The following is a 27,587-nucleotide window of genomic DNA, read 5'->3' as shown; positions in this document are numbered from 1 at the left end:
TTGTTATTGACAATATGGGACTGTGTTGGGGGATTACAGTGGAGGAATATATGAGGACCAGATCACAGAGGACTTTTTATACATGTTCAATTCTTTTAAAATTTTCTCAAATAAAATATAAAGATGAACATTGGTTATAATAGCACTATAATATTTTAATCAAATAGATAAATGCACATGATTGTGAGATCAAATAATAAGAAAGATTTGAGTTGAAAAACCTTTCTCAACTTTGTAAATTGATTCTATCAGTTAAAAAGTGACATTTTTATGATTAGCAAATCTGTCCTATGATATATCATTTTCCCATTTTTTATGGGTTTTTGTCATTCCTGGAATTTCCAGTTGCTTTAATTTTTTTCTTGTCTTTCTACCTCTGGCACATCATTATATATATATTTTATATTAAAATTTATTAGTTGTAGTCTGTTGACTACTTCTAGGATGCTTAGTACTCTGTTCTTATATTCTGATCTGGTTTGGTTGTCCTTCAGACCTACAATGATTGTCCTTCAAACCTGCAACTCAGACATTTTGAGACGTTCCTTCACTGATAGCTGTTGTTACATCCTTTGTTTCTTATATTTTTTTGTCTTCCTCTTTCTTGGATTATTTTTCCCTCTAACTGGTGCACATCCTCAAGTGACCTTCTAAAAAGGGGAATATATGAGCCAGAAATTTTGGTCTTGCAAATGTTTTTATTTTGCCTTCATACCTAATTGTTTGATTGGGCTGTTAGAATTTTTGGTTGTGAATGATGGGGTCTTAGAATTTTGAAGACAATATGCCACTGCTTTTTAAGATCCTGGTGCCATTAAAGCAGTTTCTGGATGCCAGTCTATTGTCTTGTTTGTAAGTGGCCTGAGCCTTTAGAATCTCCTCTTTTCTATTGAAATTTCCCAGCGGCATGTCTAGGTATGGGTCATTACTTCATTCATTATATTAGAAATTTAGTGAATACTTTTAATTTGAAAACTGATCTTTCCCTTCAGCTTCAGAAAATTTTCTTTTATTTTTTTTAATGAATTTTTCTCTTTTTTCATTTTCTCTATTCTTCTTGGAACTCCAGTTAATCTAATATTGTGCTCCCTGGAATAACCCACTTATATTTCTTAGCCTTTTCCCCATACTTTCTTCCTTTTTATACTTTCAACACATTTAGGAATAGCTCTTTGATTTATATTCCAATCATCTATTGAATTTGGGAGACAGTCATATTTTTGTTTGTTTATTTTTAATAGCTATTCTATATTCTCTGTTTCTTCTTAATAATATCCTTCTAAATTTTTCCACCTGAAGTATTCCCCATATATATGTCTGGGAATAAGCAACTAGTTCTTAGCATTCTGTGCAAGGGGATAGAGAAATATAGCAGGTTTTTCTTTTTTTCAGTTTTCAGAGACATTCAATTAATTCTCTTAGTATCTATCTGAACTCATTTATACTTCCATCAAATATGCAGTCTTTGAATTTAAAACTTTTTCAGCATTTTGCTAGATTGGTCAGCTACTTTCTCTGTTGCAGTCTTTCTGGAATTGGTCCTGTTGGGCCTCCTGTGCTGTCCTTCAAAAGATGATATTCTTTTCATTTACATACTATCTCCCAGAACTGTACTGACCTCATGTTCAGTGCCAATCTTGATCTCTTTGTTAATATTGTGCTGTTCCTTTTTCATTCCTTGCTATCACTTTGGTAGATCCTCAAGGGAGAAATAAAATTATCATTTCTTCAGAATGTACCATCTTGAACCAAGACTTTCTGTATACATGTTAGTGTTAGTAAGAAAATAGTATGATCATATTTTCTCTCAGAAAAAAATTTCTGAGCAAGGATTAAATGAAAGTCCAATAAAAAAATTAAAACAGTCATTAGAAGACTGTAGCAGTTCAAGAAAAGTAGAGTGAAGGAAAAAGACAAAGAAATTGCTGTGGAAGGGGTCAAGGAAAAAATGTGAAAATTGCTGAAGAGAAGAAGTTATAGTTTCTTTTTTCTTTTCTTTCTTTTTTTTTTTAATTCAGTTTTTGGACACATACTGACTAGGCACCTACAATTTGGGAGTGCTGGTTTTGGCTTGGTGAACTTGACAGCGTTTTGTTTTCCTGGGTTTGATATTCTAAGGTCAAGTGATATAAAGATAAAGTAAAAGTAAATAATACAAAATAATAAAGGAGTCAATATCAGTTTATTAATTATAATTAATGTCCTACTCTGGTAGGGGATGCTAATCATGGGGGACTGGTCCATATGTGGGGGCAAAGGGTCTGTGTGAACACTCTATACCCTCCTCTTAGTTTTTCTGTGAGCCTAATACTGCTTTAAAGAGATCTTTAAAAAAATAATAATAAAGTAAAAACCATAAAGTAATGAGTAAACTACTTAAATAGCAAGAAATTTCAAGTAAGTGCTATGGGAAAAAGAAAAAGAATGAGTGTGATAGTACATCTTGAGGGCCCTTTAGTTTGGGTGACCAGAAACAACCTTGAGAAGGGTGAAATCTGAGGCAAAGCCTGATGATGGGTCAAGCATGGCTGTGGAGGTCTGAGAGAAGAGTGTTGCATGCAGAAGAATTGAGAATTTCAAGGTTCTGAGTGGGGATGGAGTTGGCCATGGTCAAGAAAAGAAGCAGAGCTGGGTAAGGGACAAAGGAAAAGAGTCAGAGAAGAAAATAAACAACGGACAGAGCAAAATTCATGTTGTCGGGTGGGGGTTTATGGAATGCTCTGGTCCTGCTTTGCGTGTTGCACATAATTTAGTCTGAATGACTTGAGCATTTAAAGTTATAGAACTGGGGCTCCTGGGGGGGTTCAGTCAGTTAAGCATCTGTTGATAGCTCAGATCATGATCTAAGGGTCCTGGGATCGAGTCTTGCATTGGGCTCTGTGCTCAGTGGGGAGCCTGCTTCTCCCTCTCCCTGGGCCTTCTCCCCCTGCTTGTGCTTTCTCTCCCTCTCAAATAAATAAATAAAACCTTAAAAAAACAAAAGTTTATAGCATTAACCTTGCCTTTTTGTTAATGTCCTTAATGTCTCTTATTTGTCTTAAAGAGTTTTCATTTATCCTCAGATATCCATTACTTCTTGAACTCATCTTTGCTGCTGCTGCTTTATTGTGGTCGTTTGCCCTGGCTTCACCTTGGGTTCAGAAGGGACGAGTTTCCACTAGCGCTCACCAGAGGTGGGCTTCCTCAGTCACGGTTCCTGCGGCTGTAGCTCCGGTTCTCCTGACCCCTTCTTTTTAGAACTCTCACAGAACAAATTTCATGTGACTTCTATCTTTGAATTTTCTTAAGCTATTCCCTCATACTTGAGGCTGATGAAATGTGTTTTATATCTTTGAGTTTAAAAAGTTTGGCAAATTTGATGTCTTCCTTTTGGAATTGTTCTTGGGTGGGTTTCAGTATCGAAACTGTCTTTCAGTTTGGAAAAAATAGGTTTTAATTTTATTGAAGGTCCCTTCTGTTTCATGTACTATCTCTACTATGAATCATTTTGATCAAGTACATCATTGCAGGTTATTCAGAACCATTTTCTCCATTTTCCTGGCATGATTACCATCACTTTTTGTAAATACTTGAGGTAGGGATGTGGTGTTAATATATCTTTAGTGTAACTAATATGTTGCTCTATTGCCTTAGTTTTTTCCTCATTATAGTTCCAAGTTAAGTTTATGATAATATCTAATTATTGCATTTACAATGTTTCTTGTGTTAAAGGCTCAATCAACATTCTCTTACATAATTCATACAGTAATGGTCCTTTCAGTGTGTTGCATTGTTCTGATGGGGAACAAGGGAAATTTGAAGCAGAGCAGAGTTAAATGACTTGACCAAGGTCACAGAGCTAGAAAGTCATGAAGAGTATCTCTCCACTGCTTCATGATGTGTGTGTGTGTCTGTACAAATCACCATATGTTCCTTACCTTGGCTATGGTTACTTCCATTTCAAAAATAGAGTATATTCATTTATATTTGTTTGAGACTCTTCTCTTGATATTTGTGCTTCTGTCTTTATTGACACTATTTCGAGCACCTGGACTCCTAGCTTTTTAAATTTAGATTTTCATTAAGTTTGTCTAGTTTCTTGTTTGCTTGTGTATTCTGTTCCTTTTCCCTTCAGTTTTGACCTGTTTTATTTCTCTTGGCTTCATTTTGCTTCCTAAGGGCGAACCCTCACTCTGAATTATTTGCATCCAAGCATTCACTGATCTTGGGGTGAAAAACAAAAATAGCAAAATGCCTTGGAGCATAATGCTTCCACTTATTTCCACACTGGCGAGGCATAGTAAAACTCAGCTTCTGAAGAAGGAGCCAGATAGTGCGTCAGAATCAGGCAGCTCACCCTAAACCTATGTGACGTCTCACTTGTGACACAATAATATACAATTTACCATTCCTAGAAAGAAACAAAGGGAAGCACAGAATGTGATTGTGAATTTATTGTGAATGTGATTTATTTCTGGAGCTCAAAAATGCAATTCACTTCATAGATTCACATCCTGTAATTTTTTTTTCCCCAGAAAAAGAAAAGGTACTCAGAGTGGCCAAATATTAGAGAGAGATATAAATATGGGTGGTTTTTTTGTTATTAACTTAATTCTTTTTGTATGACTCAAATAATACTATATGCATGAATTCTTTGATTTAGCTTAGGTGAAGGATGCGGTATTTCACCTAAAATATACCCATTGCAAACCTGGCACTGTCACGATGCCAAATTAATATGGTTTTATGTCTGTTTCAGGTTTTCCATTATTAAAACATAAACACACAGAATTTGCCTCACTCATGTATTTCTAAGATTTTTACACTTTCGTATTTTGGTATTTGTTGAAGCATCAATATCAACACCAACTCATAGTTCATAATGTAAGGATGGTTATCATATTATTTAAATAAGGTCAGCACTTTTTTTTTTTGAACCAAGAATGGCAGAAGGATGATAGCCTCAAATAAAGCAAGAATGCACAGGACGGCAGAACGAAATCATTGCCATGCAGCTGACGCTGCTTTGTAATATGGTTGTGTGGTGAGTCTATGTGTCCGTGTGCATGTGTTGTTTTAAAGTCTGGTCTGAAAGGCAAGATATTCTAGTTAGACTGGTTCCCAAGTACAACCATGTCATGGATTTAGTGTTCATACCACATATAACTTTACTAAAATTGTCTTTCGTAGTTCCTTTGGGGTGATAGACTAGGGGTTGAAATTTATCTTCCATCATAGTTTCTATCAGGTAGATAAAACTTTATGTTTTCCTACAACTTTTTTTTTTTAATTTTGTGGAGCTATAATTGAAGTCTAATAAACTACACATATTTAAAGTTTACAGGATCAGCAGTTTTGACATAGACACACACCCTTAAAGTCATCATCAAAATTAAGATAGCATGAGTTTCCTCTCCATTTCACCTTACCCACCAACCTTGGGAAACACTGACCCACTTCCCACCACTCCAGAGTAGTGTGCATGTTCTAGAATTTAGATAAATGGAATCATACAGCATGTATTCTTTCCTGACAGTCCTCTTTCACTTCATGTAATGATTTCTTTTTAGACATTTATTTATTTATTTGGGGGGGTGCAGGGCAGAGGGAGAGAGAATCCTGACGCCAACTCTCTGCTGAGCATGGAGTCTGGCGCAGGGCTTGATCTCACGACTTTGAGATCATGAGTTGAGCTGAAATCAAGAGTCTGATGCTTAACTGACTGAGCGACCCATGTACCCCCGCTTCATATAATGATTTTGAGATGCATCTGTGGTATTGAGTGCATTGATATTTTCTTCCTTTGTGTTGCTGAATAGTACTCCACTCTACGGATATGTCATTATTTGGGGTTGTTTCCAATTTTGGGTCATTGGCAATAAAGCTGTTATAAATAGAAATGTAGAAGTGTTTAGACACATTTGTCTGTTGATTTTTGTTTGTTTGTTTCTCATGGTCAATGGCTGAGATTGGAATGGTACTATTACATGATAGATGCATCCAGCTTTGACATTTTAGGATAGGGCTGAATTATTTTCCAAAATGTTTTTCCCATTTTACATTCCTCTTAGTACTGCCTGAGAGCTCTAGTTCCTCTATGCCCTGGCCAACATTTTGTACAGTCAATTTTTAAAAAATTTTAGGCAATCTAGTGTATATATAAGGCTATTTTCACTGTGGCTATAGCACCATGTTCCATATTATTTCATAATTTACCTACAAATATTTGAATGACAAAGATTTCTCAAGATACTTCATACATTTCAAGTACGTTACCACTCACAGCACGCTTTTGTGCCATCAGGACCCACTCTGGGATGAATGACTTATCAGTGGTGAAATCAAAGGGAGGGATGCCACAATCAACTATAAGATAGTCATTATTGGTAATATTTATTGAGGCAATTCTTTTGCACTCAGTGGGAGAACAGTCTGTTCTTGAATTTCTTCTACATCCGAAGGAAGTTTGGAACATTTCTCAGTAACATTTAATAATTAAGAAAAAAAGAACTTTCAGACACATACAAAAAAGCATACTTCCATGAAGTCTATGGTTTTCAGTGGGGGGGGAAAGTCTGATTGAGACTCCCAGGGAGGCAGTGCTGACCTTTGGTGGTCACCCAACCCAAGGCTTTTGTCTAGTGAATAGAGGCCAGGCTGCTGCAAAGTATCCTAGTATTCAAGAGAGGCTACTCTTGATGTTGTTCACATCGAGGAACCATCTGAGCCCAGATTTTAATTGTATTAGTGTTGAGAAACTGTACCATAAGAATCCAGATATTTGGCTCCAAATCTGCCCAGAAAGTATTCCTATCCTTCTGCTGCCTCTAACATTTAGGTGATGAGACATGAGGGGCCTTACAACTTCTTTTGAGCTAAATGGCCCTTGTTCATGGGAAAATCTTTGTTATTTTTTTTTTCACCTAGGACCCTCTGGGGATCCTATTTTTAATTCTTCAGCCATGTTTTTGTGTAAAGAGGACAAGATTTCAGTTAAAGGACAGACCCCATTTAGGCCTCCATCACTTGGAAGTTGTACTTGATTTAAAGTGAGAAGGTCTGGTTTTACCTCCAGACTCTCTCTGTTGCACACTTGCCATATGTCCTTGGGGAAGCCTCTCTAATGTGCTGAGTTTCAAATAGGAACTTAAAGTTAAAAAAAGAAGGAAAGAATTTAAATATTAAAAAAGAATTTAAAATCAAGCATTAAAAGGGGGGTTATCTCATGGAATGTTGTGGGGACTAAATGAGATAAATCACTCATCATTGTACTTTTATACCATAACATGCATTATTAATACTCAAGCCCACTCATGTACAAAATGTGCGTACTTGGGACACCTGGGTGGCTCAGTGGGTTAAAGCCTCTGCCTTCAGCTCAGGTCATGATCTTGGGGTCCTGGGATCAAGCCCTGCATCGGGCTCTCTGCTCAGCAGGGAACCTGCTTTCTACTCTCTCTCTGCCTGCCTCTCTGCCTACTTGTGATCTCTGTCTGTCAAATAAATAAAAAAATAAAATCTTAAAAACAAAAAACAACAAACAAACAAACAAACAAAAAACACCCCAAAATGTGTGTACCGCTGGACAGTCTTACAAACTTCTAGTTTCTTCCTGTATTTCTGAAGGATAACAGTTTGATTTAATAAAAACTACTCATCAGGTGCTTCTTACATTGGAAAAAAAAAAAGGGATGGTATTCATTTACAGAATATGAGAATAAAAATTCAGAGCTTTCATAACTTGGGATTGTTTTAATTATGTGTTTCCAAGGTCATTAATATAAGGGTGTGATGAAATAACTCTTAGAAACAAACTATAAAAAATTGCAATGCTTGGTCACTCTTTGGACACTTTTAATTAATTTATTTTGTTCTGGAAAATGTTACTAAACTTGGGAGAAGTCAATTCACCCCTAGAGAATGTAATAAATAATCCTGATTCTGGACTTGAGGTTGGCGATGCTCCCTTGATTATAGTTCTTCTCCTAACTGCTCCTTACCCACCCTCACCCTCCAGTCAGCTAATTCAAGGATCGGGATGCCTCAAAGTAGGTGATTTAACTGGCAATTCAGAAATAATATTCGTGAAAATACTCCCCGCACAGAGTCATGGGAGTTAACGAAATTCAGCGAGATAACCAGCATTATCTGGTACAATGGGCATGATTTCATGTAGATGTGCTATGTATCACCAATAAATATTTAAAGGGTCATTTTTTAAGGCACTATTACCTGGGGACACACACATACACACACACAATTCCCTGCTACCTCAGTTAGTACTACATGGGGAAGGGCATCCCCCCAGAGTGGTTTCAGGAATATTCCCAAGTTTGGTATGGACACAGAGGCTGCAGATTTGAGAGGTGGGGAAAATCGTTCTGGTCCCATCAAGTCCCCACTGCCTCCTCGACTTGTTTGATCCTTTTCAGAGTAAGGTCATCTCCCTTAGGAATCCCCAGCTGTTCCCATTGCAACTGTGAAGACTTGGCGTAGAAGGAAGTTAGGATTCTCCTGGATGGGCAGAAAGGGGCAGTGTGATGAATCCCCCCACATGGCTTTCTTGTACCTTCCTACCTTCTTTCAGGTTGCCTCTGATTATCTTGTCCTTTCCTCCAGTAGGGCACAACAGAGTTTAAGAAAGGGGTGCCTGGTGGCTCATTCGTTAAGCAGCTGCCTTTGGTTCAGGTCATGATTTCAGGGTCTTGGGGTCAAGCCCCACTTCAGGCTTCCTGCTCAGCAGGGGGTCTGCTTCTCCTTCTTCCTCTGCTCCTTCCCTTGGCTTGTGTGGTCTCTCTCTCAAATAATAAATAAAATCTTGAAAAGAAAAACTTTCGTTGATTCTAGTTTGCTTAAATTACCTCTCAGGGCAAGGTGGCAAGCTCATTATCATTGAATTGGTATTTCTTTTCTTTCAGTTCAATAAACAATCCATTTGTGAACCTCACTGTGGGAGCACTGGAAACTGGTTCTTATTAGTCTTCCACACCACAGCAAGATTTCAGTTGTGTAGGTGAGAGATTTCAATCCCACAGGTAAACAGCGTGTGAGTGTGTGAGTGCATAACGTGCTTGTGGGTGTGAGTGTGTAAAAACAAGGCAGGCTCTGAGAGGCAGCCCTGCTAATGGAAAGAGCTCTGGATTTGGAGTCAGAAAATCTAGATACACGCTGAGACTTGGTGTTACTGTTTCTTAACTGCATAACCTTAAAAGTGTCTCTGGGCTTTCATTTCTTTGTCAAACATGGAAATATACTTAACTCCTATTTCCTGATTCTTTTCTGTGTACCAAGCATGCAGTGAGGTAACAGTAAGAATGTTTTCCCACCGGCATCCCTAAATTGTTAAGACAGGAGAGGGGAGGTGGTGTGTTAGCAAGATTTGTAATCTCTGCGACATTCTCTGCCTTAATGACATGAAGGTCTGAATAGCAAGGCAAATTTTGTGTCACCTCGTTCAAAGGCATGAAGGCACATGAAGGTACACGCTATGGGCTGCAGCAACAAGAAGGAGGTAATGAGGTAAGAATTTTCTGGAACAGTGGAAGCTGGTCCAGCTGCTGAAGGATGGCTATACCATATCACAGGTCCGCAGAATCTTGGGTACAGGGAATAGCATCAGTCCCTCTGATTCTCTTTGGCAAGTCGGATTCATATTCTCTGGAAACCAAATTGTTTATTGATTCTCCAGGGACCGCTTTGTCCTGTAACACGAGCCGTGATTTCATTACGGCTGAAGTTTTCATTTCATTTCACAGGTTGGCTGCCCATGTTTTCTTCACTGACAACCTGGTCTTTGTAGGGAGTGTTTCATTTGGTCATAAAGGGGAGGCTTGTGTCCCCTGGACGCTTCCTGGCTCGGCTGTCAGCCTTTGACTGTTTTCGGAAACCATTCCCGGGGCCTGTAATACTTCTCTGCCACTTGTCTACAGGAAGTTTGAAAGCAGTGAGGTTGATCTAAACATTTTTGTGAACAACTGAGCAGTAAGTACACATTCGAAGCTGCCACAGCTGTTTGCGTCTTTGTCTTGCAATCTGATGTCTTCACTGGAACCCTTTCTGTCAGGACATTTTCTAATGAAATACTTTCCATTTGTGTCATGAAGAAGAAACTCAACTGCTCTTTGTACATACAAACAGCCCCTTAAGGTGGTTCGTCAGACAGCAGCCCTCTTTCCCTGGGGAAGAACTGGGAAAAGTGATCCTTTTAGGTTTCTCATGAGATAATTCATTCTTAGTATGACTGCTAAAAATGTAACTGGCAAGTTGGGTCTCCACTGTATTCACAGCATATAGAATTATTATATATCAAATATGGTACTGAGGCATATCCTACAGGTTAGGTTGAGAATATTTATGCTCTGTGTATAAAACAGGTTATAAGATAAACTCGTACATTCGCACATGCACATAATCCAAGAAGACAGAGAGGTCCATGAGAAAGGATCATGGCTCCGTGACACGTTTCTTGACACCATGCCATTAGGTTAATTAAGTCAATGGCCCACCCCATTGTCCCCCTTCAGTTTTCTTCTTCCTCCTCCTCATTGTTTGGCTTTATCAACTCTATATGTCCCCCTAATTTGTATCAGCATCCTCAAGCACCCAACTGTGTCTGCCCAGACCTCACCAGGGGTCTGTTTCCTTGTCTTTTCTGCACTAGTTGATTCATAGGCATTCCTGAAGGGAAGGCAGAACCCAAAGAACCAATGATCATGCTCATAGAGCAAAAAAAATCATTCCATCCCAACCTACTCTGAGACACAGGAGGAGACAATGAAATTGTCATCAGCACAGGGTGATTAATGCTGTTTTTCCTGATGGGTTGAACTGAGAACAAATAGGATGGCCACTTGGCCTCATTCCTCAGCAATCCAGGCTTCAGGAAGCTTCCTTCTAGATTAGAGTCAGCAGCTGAACTTGGAGAAATAAGCACATATCTCTCTTAGTTTCGGGCTTCGGACTAATTTTGTTTCTTAGAGCAACAATAAAAGTCAAATATGAAAAATATGGTTACTGCAGTAAAAAAAATTTTGTGAATAGTTTAGCAGTCGGTAGACAAAGCCAAGGAGACAATTAGTAACTACGAAGATAAACATGAAGAAATAAACCAGAATATAGCTTGTGAAATAAGGAGATTGACAATATAAATGGAGGTTAAGAGAGATGGATGATATGGCGAGAAGATGTAGCATTTTTTAAAAAAAGATTTTATTTATTTATTCATCAGAGAGCACGAGAGAGAGTGAGCAAGCACAAGCAGGGGGAGCAGCAGGCAGAAAGAGAAACGGGCTCCCTGCTGAGCAAGGAGCCCGAGGTGGGACTCCATCCCAGGATCCCCCAGAGGGATCATGACCCAAGCCATAGACAGATGCTTAATTGACTGAGCCACCAAGATGTACCTTTTCAAATTTGAGTTCCAGAAGAAGACAAGGGAATGAGGAGAGGAAATACTGAGCTAGGTATGACTGAGATATTTTTGGAACCGATTGTAGATTTGATCATCAGAGACTAGAAGCACAAATTATTCTGAGCGAGAAAAATACAAAAAAAAAATCTACATCTCTATATATACTGAACACCAAATATAGAGAATATCTTAAAATGATTCAGAGAGAAGAGGACCAACAGTTAGACTGATAGCAACCTTAGATGCCGTGTTGAGATTTAGTTGTCAATCCTAAATTGTTCAGTAGGTGAAACTGTATATTGAAAACCAAAAATGAAACACATTTTTAGATTAAAAAAAAAAGTGAGAGTTTACCACCATAGAACTTGAAGTTCTAAAAGCTATACTCATATGCAGGAAGAATTAAAATAACTCCAGAAGATATGTTTGAGCTACAAGAAGAAAGATGAACAAAGAAATTGATAAACATGTAGATAAGCGTAGTCACTAACAGTATTAAAAAATGCTAACAATGTCTATTTTGTGTTAAAAAAAAAACTAGCAATGTCTATTTTGCGTAAAAAAGATACTAACAATATCTATTTTGTGTAAAAGACAGAGGTAAAATCCTGAATGACAATAGTCTCTAAGTCTGTAGCAGGGGGAGGTGACAAGAGTATGGTCTCTGCATTGTTTAGCTGGAGAGTTAAGACTTGTTAAGACTTGTGACTTTGATATGGTATGCTAAAATTCCAAGGGTAGAACAGATAAGAAATCAGGTAAAGCCGTAGAGAAAATCTGAACTAAAAATCACTGTGAGATGGGGTGGCGGGGGAGAAGCATGGATGAAGTGGGACAAATAGAATGCATAGAATACCACAATAGAAATTAATCAAAGAGCACACAGTAAATGTAAATGGACCAATTTAATCAGCAACAAGACAGGTTATCAGATTAGATAAATATAAATGTAGTTCTACGCTTTTTACAAGAAATGCACCTAAACCATATGGAACCCCTGTGTATGTTCACTGGGAGACAGCTGCAAAACGTTCCGGGAAGCATTGTTTCTTCTGGAAACAGAGCGAAAAACAAACAAAAAGCAACAAAACGGCACATGACCCCATTGCCTTTCAATAGTAAAATGTTTAAGTATATTTCAAATATAAGTCAATTAGTTGGCACAACACAGGTGATGGAAAGACGTGACAACCATGCATATTGGCATGAACATGAATCTTAAAAACATGATGCTGGATATATGGCATGTTTATAAACTTCTACCATGCAAAACCAGGATATACTTAACATGTATGTCATGAAGCCTACTTAAACTGTAGGATTCAGCGGCACCTGGGTGACTCAGTGGGTTGGGCCTCTGCCTTCAGCTTGGGTTGTGATTTCGGGGTCCTGGGATTGAGCCCCACATCAGACTCTCTGCTCAGTGGGGACCCTGCTTCCCTCTCTCTCTCTGCCTGCCTCTCTGCCTACTTGTGATCTCTGTCAAATAAGAAAATAAGTCTTTGAAAAAAAAAAAACTGTAGGATTCATATCTAGAAAATTTCATGCAGTGATTTCTCTGTTTGGCATGTGATAGAAGAACTATCAGGGCCAGTTTCGTGGACCCATGTCTTGGGGAGTTGTGCTGGCACCCACGTTTAGAAGGCCTTATGCTTGATGTCGCCATCTTGAAATTCTTGATAATTTTGGACAAGGGACCTTGCATTTTCAGTTTGCTCTGGGTCCCTCAAATTAAGTAGCCAGTCCTAAGGACACAAATATTGGGGGATATACCAAGGAGCACTTGAATCGTACTGATGATGTTCTTTCCCAATCTGGGTGATGTGTACTTTCCGTTTGCTTCATGTACTTTATATGTGGTGTTATACATATTTGCATACCTGCACATTTCATTTCATGAATTAATTTTAAAATGTTACCTCCAGAGCCTCTGGTTTTAATACTCATCTGGAATACCTAGGCAAAAGAGTCCCATAATCACCGCCTAGGTGGAATTGATATCTTATTTATATGGCTGTGATGTGGAAATTGGTCTGAGTTGTTGAGTAATTATACTTAAGCATATGCTTTCGACTCTATAAAACCCGGGTGAGTAATATCAATTTGAGGGAAAAGAAGAGCCCTCTGTATTTCTTTACACAGTTGGATATCCAGCTGCTCTTGTTTTCATATCGCAACTGCATTTCCTCTGCAAACTTGTTAGCTCCTGCATTATTTGGAGGCTCTGCCTTTTCAAAGCAGGCAGCACTTAAAAACTACAGGGCAGAACCTATCTGATTCGATTGCTGTCACCGGCAGCTGGTGCACCCAGCATCCTCGGAGGAAGTGAGCTGCCCTCTAGCCACTGTGGATATCGTGCAAACCAGCACATCTGCTGTAGTCCGTGGCTCACTGCGCTTGTACCACGGTAGAGGCCAACGTGCCATTCATGGGCAGTTTGGCAGCTTCAAAAATTCACACATAGAGACAGCTGGTGAAGGAGTTTGCTAAGTGGTGCCCCCCACCCCCCTTTCATCCAGCCACCTGGATGATTCTGAGAGACACAATGTGACCATCGCTCTTTAATGCATTGGCCAAAACTTCTTGGGAGTTTTCAAAAGCAATGCAACATGTTTGGTTTTTCTCTACAGCTCCCAAAGCACTCCTGGTTGTTTCAGCTTAATTGTATCTCTTAAGTGCCTCTTAACTCTGACCTTCAATCCCCTTTTACTATCCTATTATTATGCTTCTGCTCTCTCAAGTGCGGTGAAGTGCAGGGCTGATATTATGCATTCATTCCTTCAGTCACTCAATAAACGTTCATAGAACATCTTAAATCTTAACTCTCACGTATAGATCTTAAAGTCTTGGTTCCCTTTGCTTTACCCTTCCTTTTTTTTTGGGGGGGGGTCATTTCTTTCTTTCTTAGTGGCTCTGATTCGTGGGGTTGAAGGGTCTATGCTCCCTGGGTTATTCTTTATGGCAATATTTCGCAAGCTCCGAACCACTCTCTTCTCTTCCACCAACCCAGCCATGCTCTCTTCTGTTTTGCGAACCTGCTGTGCTCCTTGAAGTTTCCTTGGTGAAGTCTCAAATGGCAGAAATTAAAATGAAATACAACCTGTAGAAACCACAATTTATATAAAAAGCAAGCCTCAGGGTGCCTGGGTGGCTCAGTGGGTTGAGCCTCTGCCTTCGGCTCAAGCCATGATCTCAGGGTCCTGGGATCGAGCCCCACATTGGGCTTTTTGCTCAGCAGGGAGCCTGCTTCCCCCTTTCTCTCTGATTGCCTCTCTGCCTACTTGTGATCTGTCTTTGTCAAATAATAAATAAATAAAATATTTTAAAAAATTAAAAAAAAAAAAAGTAAGCCTCACCTGTGTTGCTCTCAAATACAGTGATTTTTTTTTTTTTTTTTAAAGGGTGCTTGTGAGGTAATTTTAAAAGTTCTGGATACTTTTTGCTGAAAATACAAGGCGCATTGCCCAAAGTCTTAAAGGTTGCCCAGGTAACTAGTAGAAGCATTTTCTTATTCATTGGTCAGATTTGGTGAGTTTAAAGAAAATTAGTGGCAGAAGTGTTCCCATGAATTAAACCAACAATTAATTGAGCAGTTATTATGCATGAGGCATTATGGGACAAACCTGGAGGTACAAGATATACTTGTTTCTTTGGGAAAACTTAAATCTTCTACTAGAGATCTATACATATGAAGGGAAATTTATTCACAAGGTGAATCAACTGGGCATTAAACACAGTAGGAAAGCAGAAAAAAGGAACGATTACTGGGGGCTGTGATCATCAGAGAAATATGCGGGCAGGGGGTATTTCTCTATACTTAGACTCTTGAAGGTCAGGTAGAAGTAATTATTATAGAGAGTTAACTCTATACAGAGAAACCACTAGGATTACTCTATTTCTTACTTGTTCATTGCTTGAGACAGATTTATTTTGAATTATTGTTGGATGTTTTCCTCTTTTTGTTTCTTTTAAATTGAATGCACATTTGCCCCATTTAATTGCTTATTTATTTCCTTGGAAGATTATGTCAATGAAATTTCTTCTAAGAACTGAGTCCTTATTTGGGGTTATATATTTTTGTTGTTGTTGTTGTTAATAATGGCTTTGGTCCCTTGTACGCTAATTATACCTACAGGAATTATTGAATGTTAGTGCATTGCAGTGACAACACCACATGTGTTAGGAACAGATGGACCCCAGGGTGCCTGGGTGGTTCAGCTGGTTAAGCATCTGCCTTCATCTCAGGTCATGATCTCAGAGTCCTGGAATTGAATCCCTGCATCAGGCTCCCTGCTCAGTGGGGAGTCTGCTTCTCCCTCTCTCTCTGCCCCTCTCCCACCCCCACTCATGTGCTCTCTCTCCCTCAAGTAAATAAATAAAATCTCTAAGAAAGAAAGAAAGAAAAACAAACAAACAAACAGACATCCCCGAGTTTTAATCCAACTTTGGCTCACCCTGGTATTTATTCAATTTATTTAGTCCCTTAGCCTCACTTTCTTTGTCTGTTAAATGAGGACACATTTCACTTAGTATTTATTTTATAGGATTACGTAGGATGATGATATGTGGAACGCTTCTGTTTGGTTCATATAGGGTGTCCTACGTATCCTAGCAGCTCTTATTATTTTCCTAGTTCATTTCATACATGTGAAGGGGCTTTTGTGGAACACACAAAAGAAGTCTGTAATTTAAGGAAATATTTTAAGTTCACTGGATTAAACTAAAGTCTTTTTAAAGTTAATGCTTTCAACAATGGTAGTGCTAGAGAACGTCTTTTTTTTTTTTTTCATGTTGTTTAGATCTTAATGGTACTTCATGGGTGGTCTTCCAATTGAGTTTTCTTCTTTATTTTTTTCTTTTTAAGAAGAGTAACTGTAATTCCTGAAATGGGTATTTTGCCAATTTTCACATGCCTTGTTTTCTCTTCTCAAATCAACATGTCTCTGTATTTATACAATTCAGAGTTCAAACAGCATTCATTACACTGCTGTCACTGTACATAAAGACAATCCAAACTTGTGATGCCTAAATATAAAACACGATCCCACTAAGTGAACAGATGTGTTGTGTGAGCAAAGCCTCACCATGTTGTTCCTATTTATTGTCTGCCTTGTTTGGAGGGTGTGCCTGGTGCTGTGAGGTGGTAGAGAAAGGATCTTGCCAATTGCACTCATTTAATGAAACATTTTATGCACATTTTGTTTCTCTGTTCTGTTGCACTGCCCTTGGGTGACAGAATGGTTTGTAGGAAGTTTGGTTAAACTTGTCAAGCCTTTGAAATGACTTTAAAAATGTTTCACAGTTACAAAAAAATAATTACGTTTATTTCAAAAAAATAAAAAACGCTTTCCTAATGTTGCAGCTAAGATAATGAACTTTCAAAATGTGGCATGTCCCGCAAAATTCAATCCGGGTTTCAAAACTTACACCGCATTTTTCTAATTGTATTGGACTTATTTTCTACTTCTTTCTGCACCTTTCACATATAATAAAATGAGAAAATGCAAGCACTTGTCTATGGAGATTAGACCCAGCATCCCCTGTCAGACAGAAGTCCTCATGAAAATGAAATTCAAAAAATATGAGTGGTGTTGGTAGAACTTCTCCTTAGGCTCTTGATTCTGTTAGTATTACTTCTCGGGATCAGGGAACAGTAGCTCAGGCTGCGCATCAGCACTAAGCCCAAGGGGTTCATGCTGTGCGCTTGCCCCATTTCTCAAGTGTCACTTGCTAGCAATTCCAGGATGTGCACTAGGATTTTGAAGAAAAACATCAATCGGGTCCACCTGGTTCAGGTACAGATCTTTACTAATACTTCATATTGATATTGAAAAGATTACCTGGCAATGTTCGATATTTCAGAAAAGAATGCTGGACAAATTCTGCATCCCTCCAGCCTGGGTCTGTTAGGAAAAACAGTCCCTTCTCATTTGATTATAAGTTGCAATGTTGCTGGGGCTTACTATCCCAAGTCCCTCTCTTTTTCAATCTTTCTGATTTTCCACTGGCTTGGGGTATGCTTCTGAATTCATGACCAAAGACCACTTATACTCATCAGTATTTATCAGATGGGTTGTACCCCAATAGCAGGGGCACTGAGAAGGACAAAGAGCATATACTTAGGGAATGAATGGCCTGGGTTCGATTTCTGATTCTCTATCCACTCCCTGTGATGACAGAGCAGGACTTCAGCCTCTCCTAATTTTTGTTCCCTTACCTGAGCACGTGGGGATGCCACGCAGTGCCTTCTTCAAAGGGTTGTGTTTCAGGACAATAGCAAAATTACCAGCAGCCTCCTCACCATATGCTGTGTCTTGCTTAACTTACAAAAAAAAAAAAAAAAAAAAAAAATGCAATGAAGAATCTAGAAGACAATAAGACAGACAACATAGCTAAATGGTTTGGGAGTGTTTGTTTCAGAATTGCTATGAAATCCAGTATTACTCTGTCTTCAGTTCTCTGGCAAAGGTGTGATTCTTTCCATCCTGGGCAGGCGAAGAGACCTAAGAGGGCCCCCTGGGGGTGATGGTGGGCCTCTGAGTATTTGCCTGCAGTCCACAGACCAGCTCTGTGGTCAAGTCCGGGATTTAGAAAATTTGCACTTAACAGGAATGAAGCCCCAACCACGAATCTTTGGTGACATCGAACTATATAACTCTTACCTCATTCGAGGCAGGATCGGAGCTGACAACCAAACACAGCTTGTTTTCCTGATGCCGAAAAGTGCAAGGCAGGTGTTTATTTTTCCTTTTAACTTAATTTCTTACTTGACACATTGAAAAACAGGGAGGTATAATTTCATAATTTCTAGACAAGGAGGCTTTAAGCAAGAGAGACCGCAGGTATTAACACTTTCTCCAGCCTTGATGTAAGTGACCTTAGGGTCATGGGACAGGCATATTTCCCTTCACTTTGTTTAAGCGTTCTCCTTGTACTAGCCCTGCATGTTCTGCGTGAGGATATGAGAGCATTTCCCTAAAATGTGGTTATTGTTAAGTGAGATTACATATTCCCAGCATTCCGGGTGGTTCCTGGTTCTTGGCCAACTCCGTGTATGTAAATAAAGACCCTAGCCTCACTACCTCTTCCCACCACATCAGAGTGCTGTTTAAATACCCATGGTGGTAGGTTCTCAAGCTGCCTATGTGCTGTTCTTCCAAGTTGTCCTTGTGGAAGACAGGACACTTGATGATTATTTTTACCATAGTATGACTTCATTTTCAATTTGCTACTTCCCCAATGGCTGACTATGCCACGAGTCTCACCATGTAAATCTTCTGGGCATCGTACTTGCTCCAGACCACCTTCTCTGAGCTGTCGTGGAGAGAGAGGTTTCAAATCCATTTGGTTTTAGACAAGGAGCAAAAATTAGTTTAAGAATAACATGTAATACTCTCCCCTGATTCTAAGACTCTGTTACCATTTAATTCCTTCCCCCCCCCCCCCCCCCTTTCCCCCCCCCCCCCCCCCCCAAAACCACTGTCTGAGTTAAAGGCTTCCTGTTTCATCATTTCGTGTTTACTTCCACGTAAGCTTGTATTAATTATGCAGATCACCAGTCTCATCTCTGTGAAGGATGAACAGATATTTGGTTTGGTAAAGGATCCCCAAGACAGCCTCATTCCTGGGTCTCCTCCATACCCCGGCAAACGCCGGTGTGTAATGAGCCTTTCCCGGAACACCAGACTTTCCCCCTTAGAGTCATTAAAGCCTGCAGGTCTTAACCACAAAGCTGGTTGATGTCCTATGATTTAGCAGAGCATTTTGAGTTTATATAACAAGTTATGCTTGAAACGAAAGAATGGGATCGACGCCCAGCTTCTTGATGGAACTGTGTGTGCGTGCACTGAGCACATGCCTGGTCAGTCCAGCTCCTGAAAGCCTGGTCACCCTCCGTGTGGATTAGGACCACACTTAGCTGTCTCAGAGAGGGTTGTACTTCCCAGTCATACTTGCTGAGACCCACCCATGCATCTTCTGCCTGTTCTGGGGAGAACCCATCTCCCTCGGAACCTGCAGGCACCATGGGGAGGCCAAACCAGGAAATGGACTCAAGGTCTGGCTGTTTTTCCCATGAATGACCAGGCTGTGTGAAGACCAGCTTATGTAGGAAAAACAAAACAAAAACAGACAAAAAAAAAAAAAAAAAAAAAAAAACCAAACCAAAACAAAAAAAACGGATTCCATCCCCACCCTTGCAACTAGGAAAAAAAAAAAGCCTTTCATCAGACCAATGACACACTTATAAAGAGTGCTCTTTTGAAAAGCAAATGATCAGTTAAATGAATAGGCATACATTTGCAAAATTTTCTGGATCGGATTAAATAGGGATTAAACGAATTTCTATATGCCAAAGCAAGCAGAAGGACTGTCCTAAATTACCAGATTTTGTAGTCTTGGTGAGTGTATCATAGTAACTGAAAAATATAAATTGATTCTTTTGGGAAAGGAGAAAGAAAATACAGTAATTCTATCTTTTTTTCTTGAAAAAAAAAGAGTTAGGGATTCTATCATCTGTCTAATTACTTGGAAACAGCATGCATGCAATGTCATATGTTTTAAGAAGTCGTATATCTGCTGAACATCCTTGAAGAATTGGTACATTCAGAAAGGACTTAGGGCCAAAACTGAACTCATACTATGGGCCCAGGGAAAGGGGATAGAGATACATACTGGTTGGAAGCAGTTCAAGAAGAGCAGTGAATCAATCAGGCACAGAGTCTGAAGGCTATCAATTTCATGAAGATGGGGTGGACAGTCAACAATGGAATATTCATTCTTTGCTCCATAAACTTTTCATGTTCTGGGTATGGTGGGAGTCTTGGTCTAGAGAAGACATCTACCTTCACTCACATGGTTTATATCCTTGAAGGGGAGGAAAAACAAAGGATACGAAGCCAAGCAGTGTAAGGACAGATGAAGTCAGTGGGGGCATTGGGAAGAAGTAAGCATGAAGAGAGAGCAGAAGATGATTCAGGAAACAATTCATAGAAAATACTAAGTGGGGGCGCCTGGGTGGCTCAGTGGGTTAAGCCTCTGCTTTGGGCTCAGGTCAAGATCTCAGGGTCCTGGGATTGAGTCCCGCATCGGGCTCTCTGCCCAGCATGGAGCCTGCTTCCCCCTCTCTCTGCCCGCCTCTCTGCCTGCTTGAGATCTCTCTCTGTCTGTTAAATAATAAATATAATCTTAAAAAAAAAAAAGGGCAAAAAAGAAAATATTAAGGGAGAGGTAATAGGATGAAGCCTTCAGAAAACCAGCCAAGGGCTTTGTATGTAAGAACTCTACTGGTCATGATACGTTAAACTTAAACAAGAAAGGCAGAAGGGAATCTGAGTGTTTCTAACTCATGTCCCAGTAATAGTCATTGGAATCTGCTGTAGAAGGAGATTCAGGTTATCAGCCAACAATAATGGAAGATGATCTGGGAAATTTGATCTTGAATATTTAAATTCCACAGATTGAGATTGGCCAAAAGAAAAATATGAGAAACCCCCTGGATATTACTCAAAACAATGACTTTCAGCCCCAGGTGTGTATTTAAGATCACTTGGGGAGCTTTGATGAGACTATTTTCACAAATGGACCATCTAGAGATTCAGGGGAGGGGCACAGTCCTATTGTTAAGGTTCTTGAAGTGACTCTAATATGCCTTTCAGGTAGAATCACTGAAATAGAGTAGTTGGTCCCAAGTATAAAAAGGGGAACAAGGAAGAACCCCAAATAGCGTAGGTCAGGGTTTTTCAAATACAAACATGCCTTTATATCACTTAGATATTAAAACACAGGTTGCTGTCCCTACCTCCAGAATGTCTGATTTATTAGATCTGGGGTATAAGTTCTGAGAATTCGAATTTCTCACTTGTTTCCAGGTGGTATTGATGCTGCTGGTCCAAACACTGCATTTTAAGTCCCACCAGACAAAGTAAATTGTGGAGGAGGAAGGTGAATTTACAAGTGGGGGTCGTCCAGGAATAATGGGCTCACGGTTAGGCCTTATGTTGAAGTGATGTGACAGCTTGGAGAATGTAAGTGTGGTCTGTGCTATGATCTAGAACCTTGCTACTCAAGCTGGGGTCCTCAGACCAGAAACACAGGATCACCCAGATGCTTGTTAGAAAAGTAAAGCCTTGGGCCTCGCTCTAGAGCCAAAATCATTATTGTGACAAGAGCTCCACACACTTTGCATGCATTCTAATGTTGGAGAACCATACTAATGGTTCTTAGCCTTGGTTTTATATTATAATTTTCCATGGAGTCTCACGGCATAGTAACAAAATCAGACTCCCAAGGCGTGGAACCCATTATTAGTATTAGTATTTTCAAAGCTTCCTGGATGAATCCAGTATGCCGATATCTTCGATAACCACTGATCTAGAATTTAACCTGAAACAGTGTAGTCAAGCCTGTTGCTCGTCTTGCTTTGGGTTGCCAGGGCTCAGGAAATAGAAAGGCATTGAAGCTTCACATAGTGGACTTTAGTCTATCCATAGAGGACATTAGTGTATCCAGCTGGGAGGTGAAAGCAGAAGCAGGGAAGACAAGGCAGGGAATGACAAAGCCAAATCAGTCTCATTTGCTTCACCGGATCCTGCGTGTTGCCAGAGTGAAGATGCCAGACCACTCAGTGGGCATCACAGTGCATTTTCCTGGGCCTCTTCCATGATGCAATCTCCTTATTTCCCCAGGGCTGAACTGACCCCTTTCTTGCACCCTCATACCCCAGATGTTTCCCATACATACATCTCATATCCATACATACATCTCATATCCATACATACATCTCATATCCATACATCCCTCATATCCCAGATGTTTCCCATACATACATCTACCAGAGCACCTGCTAACGTGTTAAGCCTTGTCTCATATCTTTTTGCTTTTTTCTTCACTCAGGAGATCATACCCCTTTTAAGTGCAGGAAAAAAAAATCTTGTTTGTGGCGTTAGCACCTGGAACCTACCAGATAAGCCAAGTATTTGTTGAGTGGTTGTATATTTAGCATAGAAGAGAGGAGGGAACTATTGCTTTGGGGAAAACATACTGTGACTTTAAAAAAGATGGTGAAAAATCTATACATAAAAATATGTATACATATATATTCGTACAGAGATATAACAGACACGGCAAAATATTAACAGTTGTTGAATCTAGGTGAATGGAATAGGTGGTTTATTATACAATTCCTTAACTTATTCTCTGGATTTAAATATTTAAAATGTAATAATTATGAAGAAATACATTTGAAATGGTCTTTGTTTTTTTTTTTAAACTGACAGTTGCTGCTTTAAATAAGTGTTGAAGTCATAAAACTCACATTGCTATTATTTTTATAAATCTTGTAAAATATAATTTCCTTCCCTTAGATATAATTTGATTTCTTAAGACACAGGATCGCTTCATACCAACCAAGATTATTTCCAACTTAAGAAATAACAGCACCTTACTGATTAAAAGTGCTTTTATGATGACAGGAATGTTGATTTGGTGGAATTATTCAGTAGGGAATAATTTGGAGGAATTACTGTCAGGGATCATAGTGGTCAATGGCTGACGAGGTCCAGGCAGGGATCTTAGGCAGCAGGAGCTCCGGAGATCCAGGAGGGGATCACAGGCGGGTAGGAGCAGCTCTGGACCAAAGGGAATCTTCAGTAGCAAAAGAACTTGTGTCCTAGGTAGGGATCAGAGCCAGAGTCCTGCAGATGAGACCAAGGGGGTATGGTTGGCACTAGGAGCAGGGGAAGCTAGGTGAGGGGCATAGCTGGTAGATGCTAGAGAGGCTGCCAGGGGCCGACAGGTCTTGCCTCTCATGCTGGGCCATTTTTCCGAGGGTCCTGGGGTCCCTGAGGATGCTGGGGAGTGAGGAGCCATTCTGCTCCCTCCTTTCCTCCAATGCCACTGGCTCGGACGGGTCCCCACCATGGGCCCCCTCTGTTTCAAGCACACCCAGCAGCGTCTCCATGGGACCCCCCGGGAAGATGCTGATTCAGACTGCTAATTTATGCTTATTTACTCATCTAAATCTGAATTTTCACATTAATTTCACTTAAAAAAAAAGCCACACATAATTTTGAAAATTCATTTTGTTTTTATTAATTTTTCATGTGATTATTTATAATGCTTAAGTGTAAAATGGCAATTTAGATGATAATTGATGGTATTAATTTATCTTTCTGTCATATGAAGCCTATTCATCACCAGACTGATCACAGTTTATAAAAAATTTCTCCTTTTAAGCCTACAAAATGGCTGCCAAAATCAAAGCGATTTTGTTTACATTTTTGTTCTTTGTGAACTGTTGGAATATTTGCAGGTAGACTATTGGTATGTATCTCTGGAATCTCAGTAGGGAACTTCCTTCTTCTGTATATTAAAGTAGAAGAATTTTGTTGTTGCTCTTTGATTTTTATGCAATTGGAAAAGTGATCGCCCCTCGTCCTAAAGATCCTAAAAATGATGTCCCCTCATTTAGTTTACTGAGACAGGCTGTTTTCAAGAATTCATAGCTTAAAATACAGTGCCATATATGCTGTTAAGCCCCACCCTGACAGAACTGATGAAAATCCTTGAATTGTGAAGTTGGAATCCACTGAGTCAGTGACATCCTTTGAGAGGAGAAGAGACAGCTGAGGAGCAGAGAACTCTGTAAGAAATACGTGGCCAAGGTCTAATTTTCCTAAAAAATAGAGGTTGGGGTGCCTAGGTGGCTCAGTCAGTTAGGTGTCCAACTCTTGATTTTGGCTCAGATCCTCAGGGTCATCAGATTGAGCCCAGTGTTGGGTGCTGGGCTCAGCGCAGAGTCTACCTGACATTATCTTTCTTCCACTCCCTCTGCAACCCTCCTCCCCATAAGTGAATGAATGAATGAATCTTTAAAAAAGTACACAGAGGTTGGGATATTACCTCGTATTTCTTGGTGTTTTTCAAACTGATTCCTAACCAATAAAACCCTGTTATCTTTCAGAAAGCACCAAAAGGAGCCTTCTTCAGGAAGTGACTCTTTTAATGGTTTTGTTCTCCTTACTATCTAAAAATCTAAAAAGGTTTTCCTTATTTCCTTATTTTCTTTTATACGTTTTTCTTTATTTCTTATTTTCTCTCTCACAGACGATAGCCAGCCATCTTCTTTTTCATATCAACTTCTGTTAATAAAGTAAAATAAAACAGCAGCTTTTCCCAGCCACCCCCCCCAGAAGAAAAGGAAATTATCTGGCACAGTAGAAGGAAATAAATGCTTTGTGAGACAAAGGAGCAGTATAAATGAAATTACTAATGTAAGTATGTGTGTATTAAAGAACAGCTTGCGATTTTTAAATAGGTTGATCAAATGGGTCTCATTGAAGTAGTGACATTTGTGCAACTGCCTTGAGGCAGAGGTGGGACATGCCTGGTGTGTTCCAGGAAGTTGAGTGAAGCCAGTATGACATGAGAGCAGGAGAGATAGAGGAGTTGTGATTTTTTTTTTTAAGATTTTATTTATTTATTTGACAGAAATCACAAGTAGGCAGAGAGGTAGGCGGAGAGAGAGAGGAGGAAGCAGGCTCCCTGCTGAGCAGAGAGCTCAATGCCAAGCTCGATCCCAAGATCCTGAGACCATGACCTGAGCTGAAGGCAGAGGCTTTAACTCACTGAGCCACCCAGGCACCCCATGAGTTGTGTTTTATCCAGAATGAAATGTGGTGCCATTGGATAGCTTAAAAGGACAACCATGGCAGCTTGTTTGAGAAAACCTGGGGAGGGGTGAGGAGAGAAGCAGGGAGACCACTTACTTTTATTACTGCAGAGGTAGTGGGTTGGACCAGATTATCGACAGCAAAGGTGGTGAGAAGTTGTGGGATGTAGATGTATTTTGAAAATAGAGCCAGCACGATTTCCTGATGCATGGAATGGGAGCAAAAAAGGAATTAAGAAACATTCTAGGGCAATTAAAATGTTCTTTTGGCTTTTCTTCTTGAGAGCCTGATGTACCCCAGCAAATTCTTCCTGTTCCTGTAGAAAATATTTCCACATCTTTCATCCTTCCTAAGGATATTTTCTGAAAACGTTCTTCATCTTTTTCTTCTTCTTCCTTTCTTTTTTTTTTTTCTCATATTCTATCAAAATGTTTGCAAGAAGTATGGGCAAACAATTCTGATTAAGGCCTTCCACAAGGGTCATCAAGGGAAACTGCTTTTCCATTTACGAAAATTTGGAAAGAGATCAGCACCATGTTCTCTGAGAGGTAACCGAAGACACGAAAAGGGGCAGAGTTGGTTGAAAACTTGAGTTTTCATGGAAATGGCTCTGTGTGTCATCGAACATCATCAGAAACCATCTCAGGGAACATTGTAATCGCCTTGGTAAATACCCGAGTCAGCACTTTCTTTTTAAGGAACTCCAGGCCAACCCTTCCATTCCCATCTACTCTGTGACTAATTGTATCAAAATTATGACTCTTCTGAATTGTTCTCCATCCAATAGAAGTCATTTCTAAATGTATTCATTTCCATCAGTAAGAGATTATGAGAGATTTCCAGTATTCTACACCCTGACATTAGCAACTCTAATATCAAAGTTTGAGTATTTGTCATCAAGAGTATACTCATCTTGCTAAATGCTTGTTTTGGAAACATGAATGTGAATGATGAGTTAGGGGATGATCTGAATAAAATGTGACCTTTGAGTTTGTTTGTGTACATTCCTTCCACAGCCAAGTCACACAGAAACGCAAGAAACGCACACATGTACGCCCCTCCAATATCTTCCAGCTAGCACTGTCCTTGAATGTCAATTTTCCTTTCCTACTCTTTCACATTTGTAACCTTCTTGGACATTAAAGAAAATAAAAAAAAAAAAAAACCTACCTCATTCAACATTCCCGAAAAATCTAAGTACCTGGTTCAAATTGCCAAGCAGTGCACGTATCAGGAAAACAGTATTTGTTTTCCAAGACCTTAAGCAGAAATTGCCAAATTCTACAGAAGTGATCCCTTCAGATGCCAGTGGTGGCCAGCGACTTTCCTCCTTCCTTCCTTTTTTTCTCTCACTTTCTTTCTTTTTATTTTTTAAGATTTTATTTATTTATTTGAAAGAGGGAGAAACGGAACAGGGGGTAGGGCAGAGGGAGAGAGAAACAGGTTCTTCACTGAGCCTGGACCCCGAAGAGGGGCCCAATCCCAGGATCCTGAGATCACTACCTGAGCTGAAGGCAGACGCTTAACCAACTAAGCCACCCAGGAGCCCCAGGATAGTGATTTTAAATGTCACTGCAGTGTCCACAGCCCTCAGCAGTTAGGCAAAGTTGTGAGTGCTGGTGAGAAAGGCATTGAAGAATTTGGAACAGAAATTAACAGAAGAAGGAGGCTACACATTGGATCTAATTTTCAATGCTGATGAACACGTTTCTCCTATAAACGCATGTATAGAAGAACCTGTGCCTTAAAGACAAAGAAACATGTCTTGGGATTTCAGATTGCTGAATACCACTAAATTACAATGTTCATGCCAATACTGAGTGGAGAATAAGGAACCACATCTCCTCATATTTGCTGCTACAACTTTCTGTCTAACCGCCAATCACCTTTCTTTCATCACTTTGCAGTAACTCACAAGCTGCAATTCTTCCCAGTCCATTTCCACGGCAAAATTCAAGGCTTTTTCATGGTAAAGTGTCACATTATTGTACTATTGACACATTTTTAAATCATTGAACATGTATGAAACTCTGCCTATGTTTCTATTATGTTCCTATCTTTTTTTTTTCCTATGAGTCACTGATGAAATTTTTGTGTTCTATCCCCAATCCCACTTTCTCCATAAGTCATGTTTTGTTTTATTTTCCTCACAGGTTAGCCTAGTGTGATGATTTTTAGGAACACATGTATGGTGTTATTGCAGAACAGACAGGATGGGGCAATTGTGTATTTTTTTTTCTTTTTTTCTTGAAACACAATGACTGCATTAGCTGTTAAGAACTGGTGTCTCCCATTGTTTGGTATGCCTGGTAGAGTAGACTGGAACTTCTGGGTCAGTTAAAGAATTATAAAATAATATGGTTTTTTAAATAATTTTATAATTATTTAAGTATTTCATATAGTGAAATATATTTATAATATATAAATATATATAAAATATATAAATAAAGATATATAAAATATATATTTTTATATATAAATTATATATAAAAATTTATATATTTATAAATTTTATAATTATTTAAGTATTT

The sequence above is a fragment of the Mustela nigripes genome, chromosome 5 (genome assembly GCF_022355385.1).
Source record: "Mustela nigripes isolate SB6536 chromosome 5, MUSNIG.SB6536, whole genome shotgun sequence".
NCBI lineage: Eukaryota > Metazoa > Chordata > Mammalia > Carnivora > Mustelidae > Mustela > Mustela nigripes.
Note: the sequence above shows the minus strand (reverse complement) of the source record.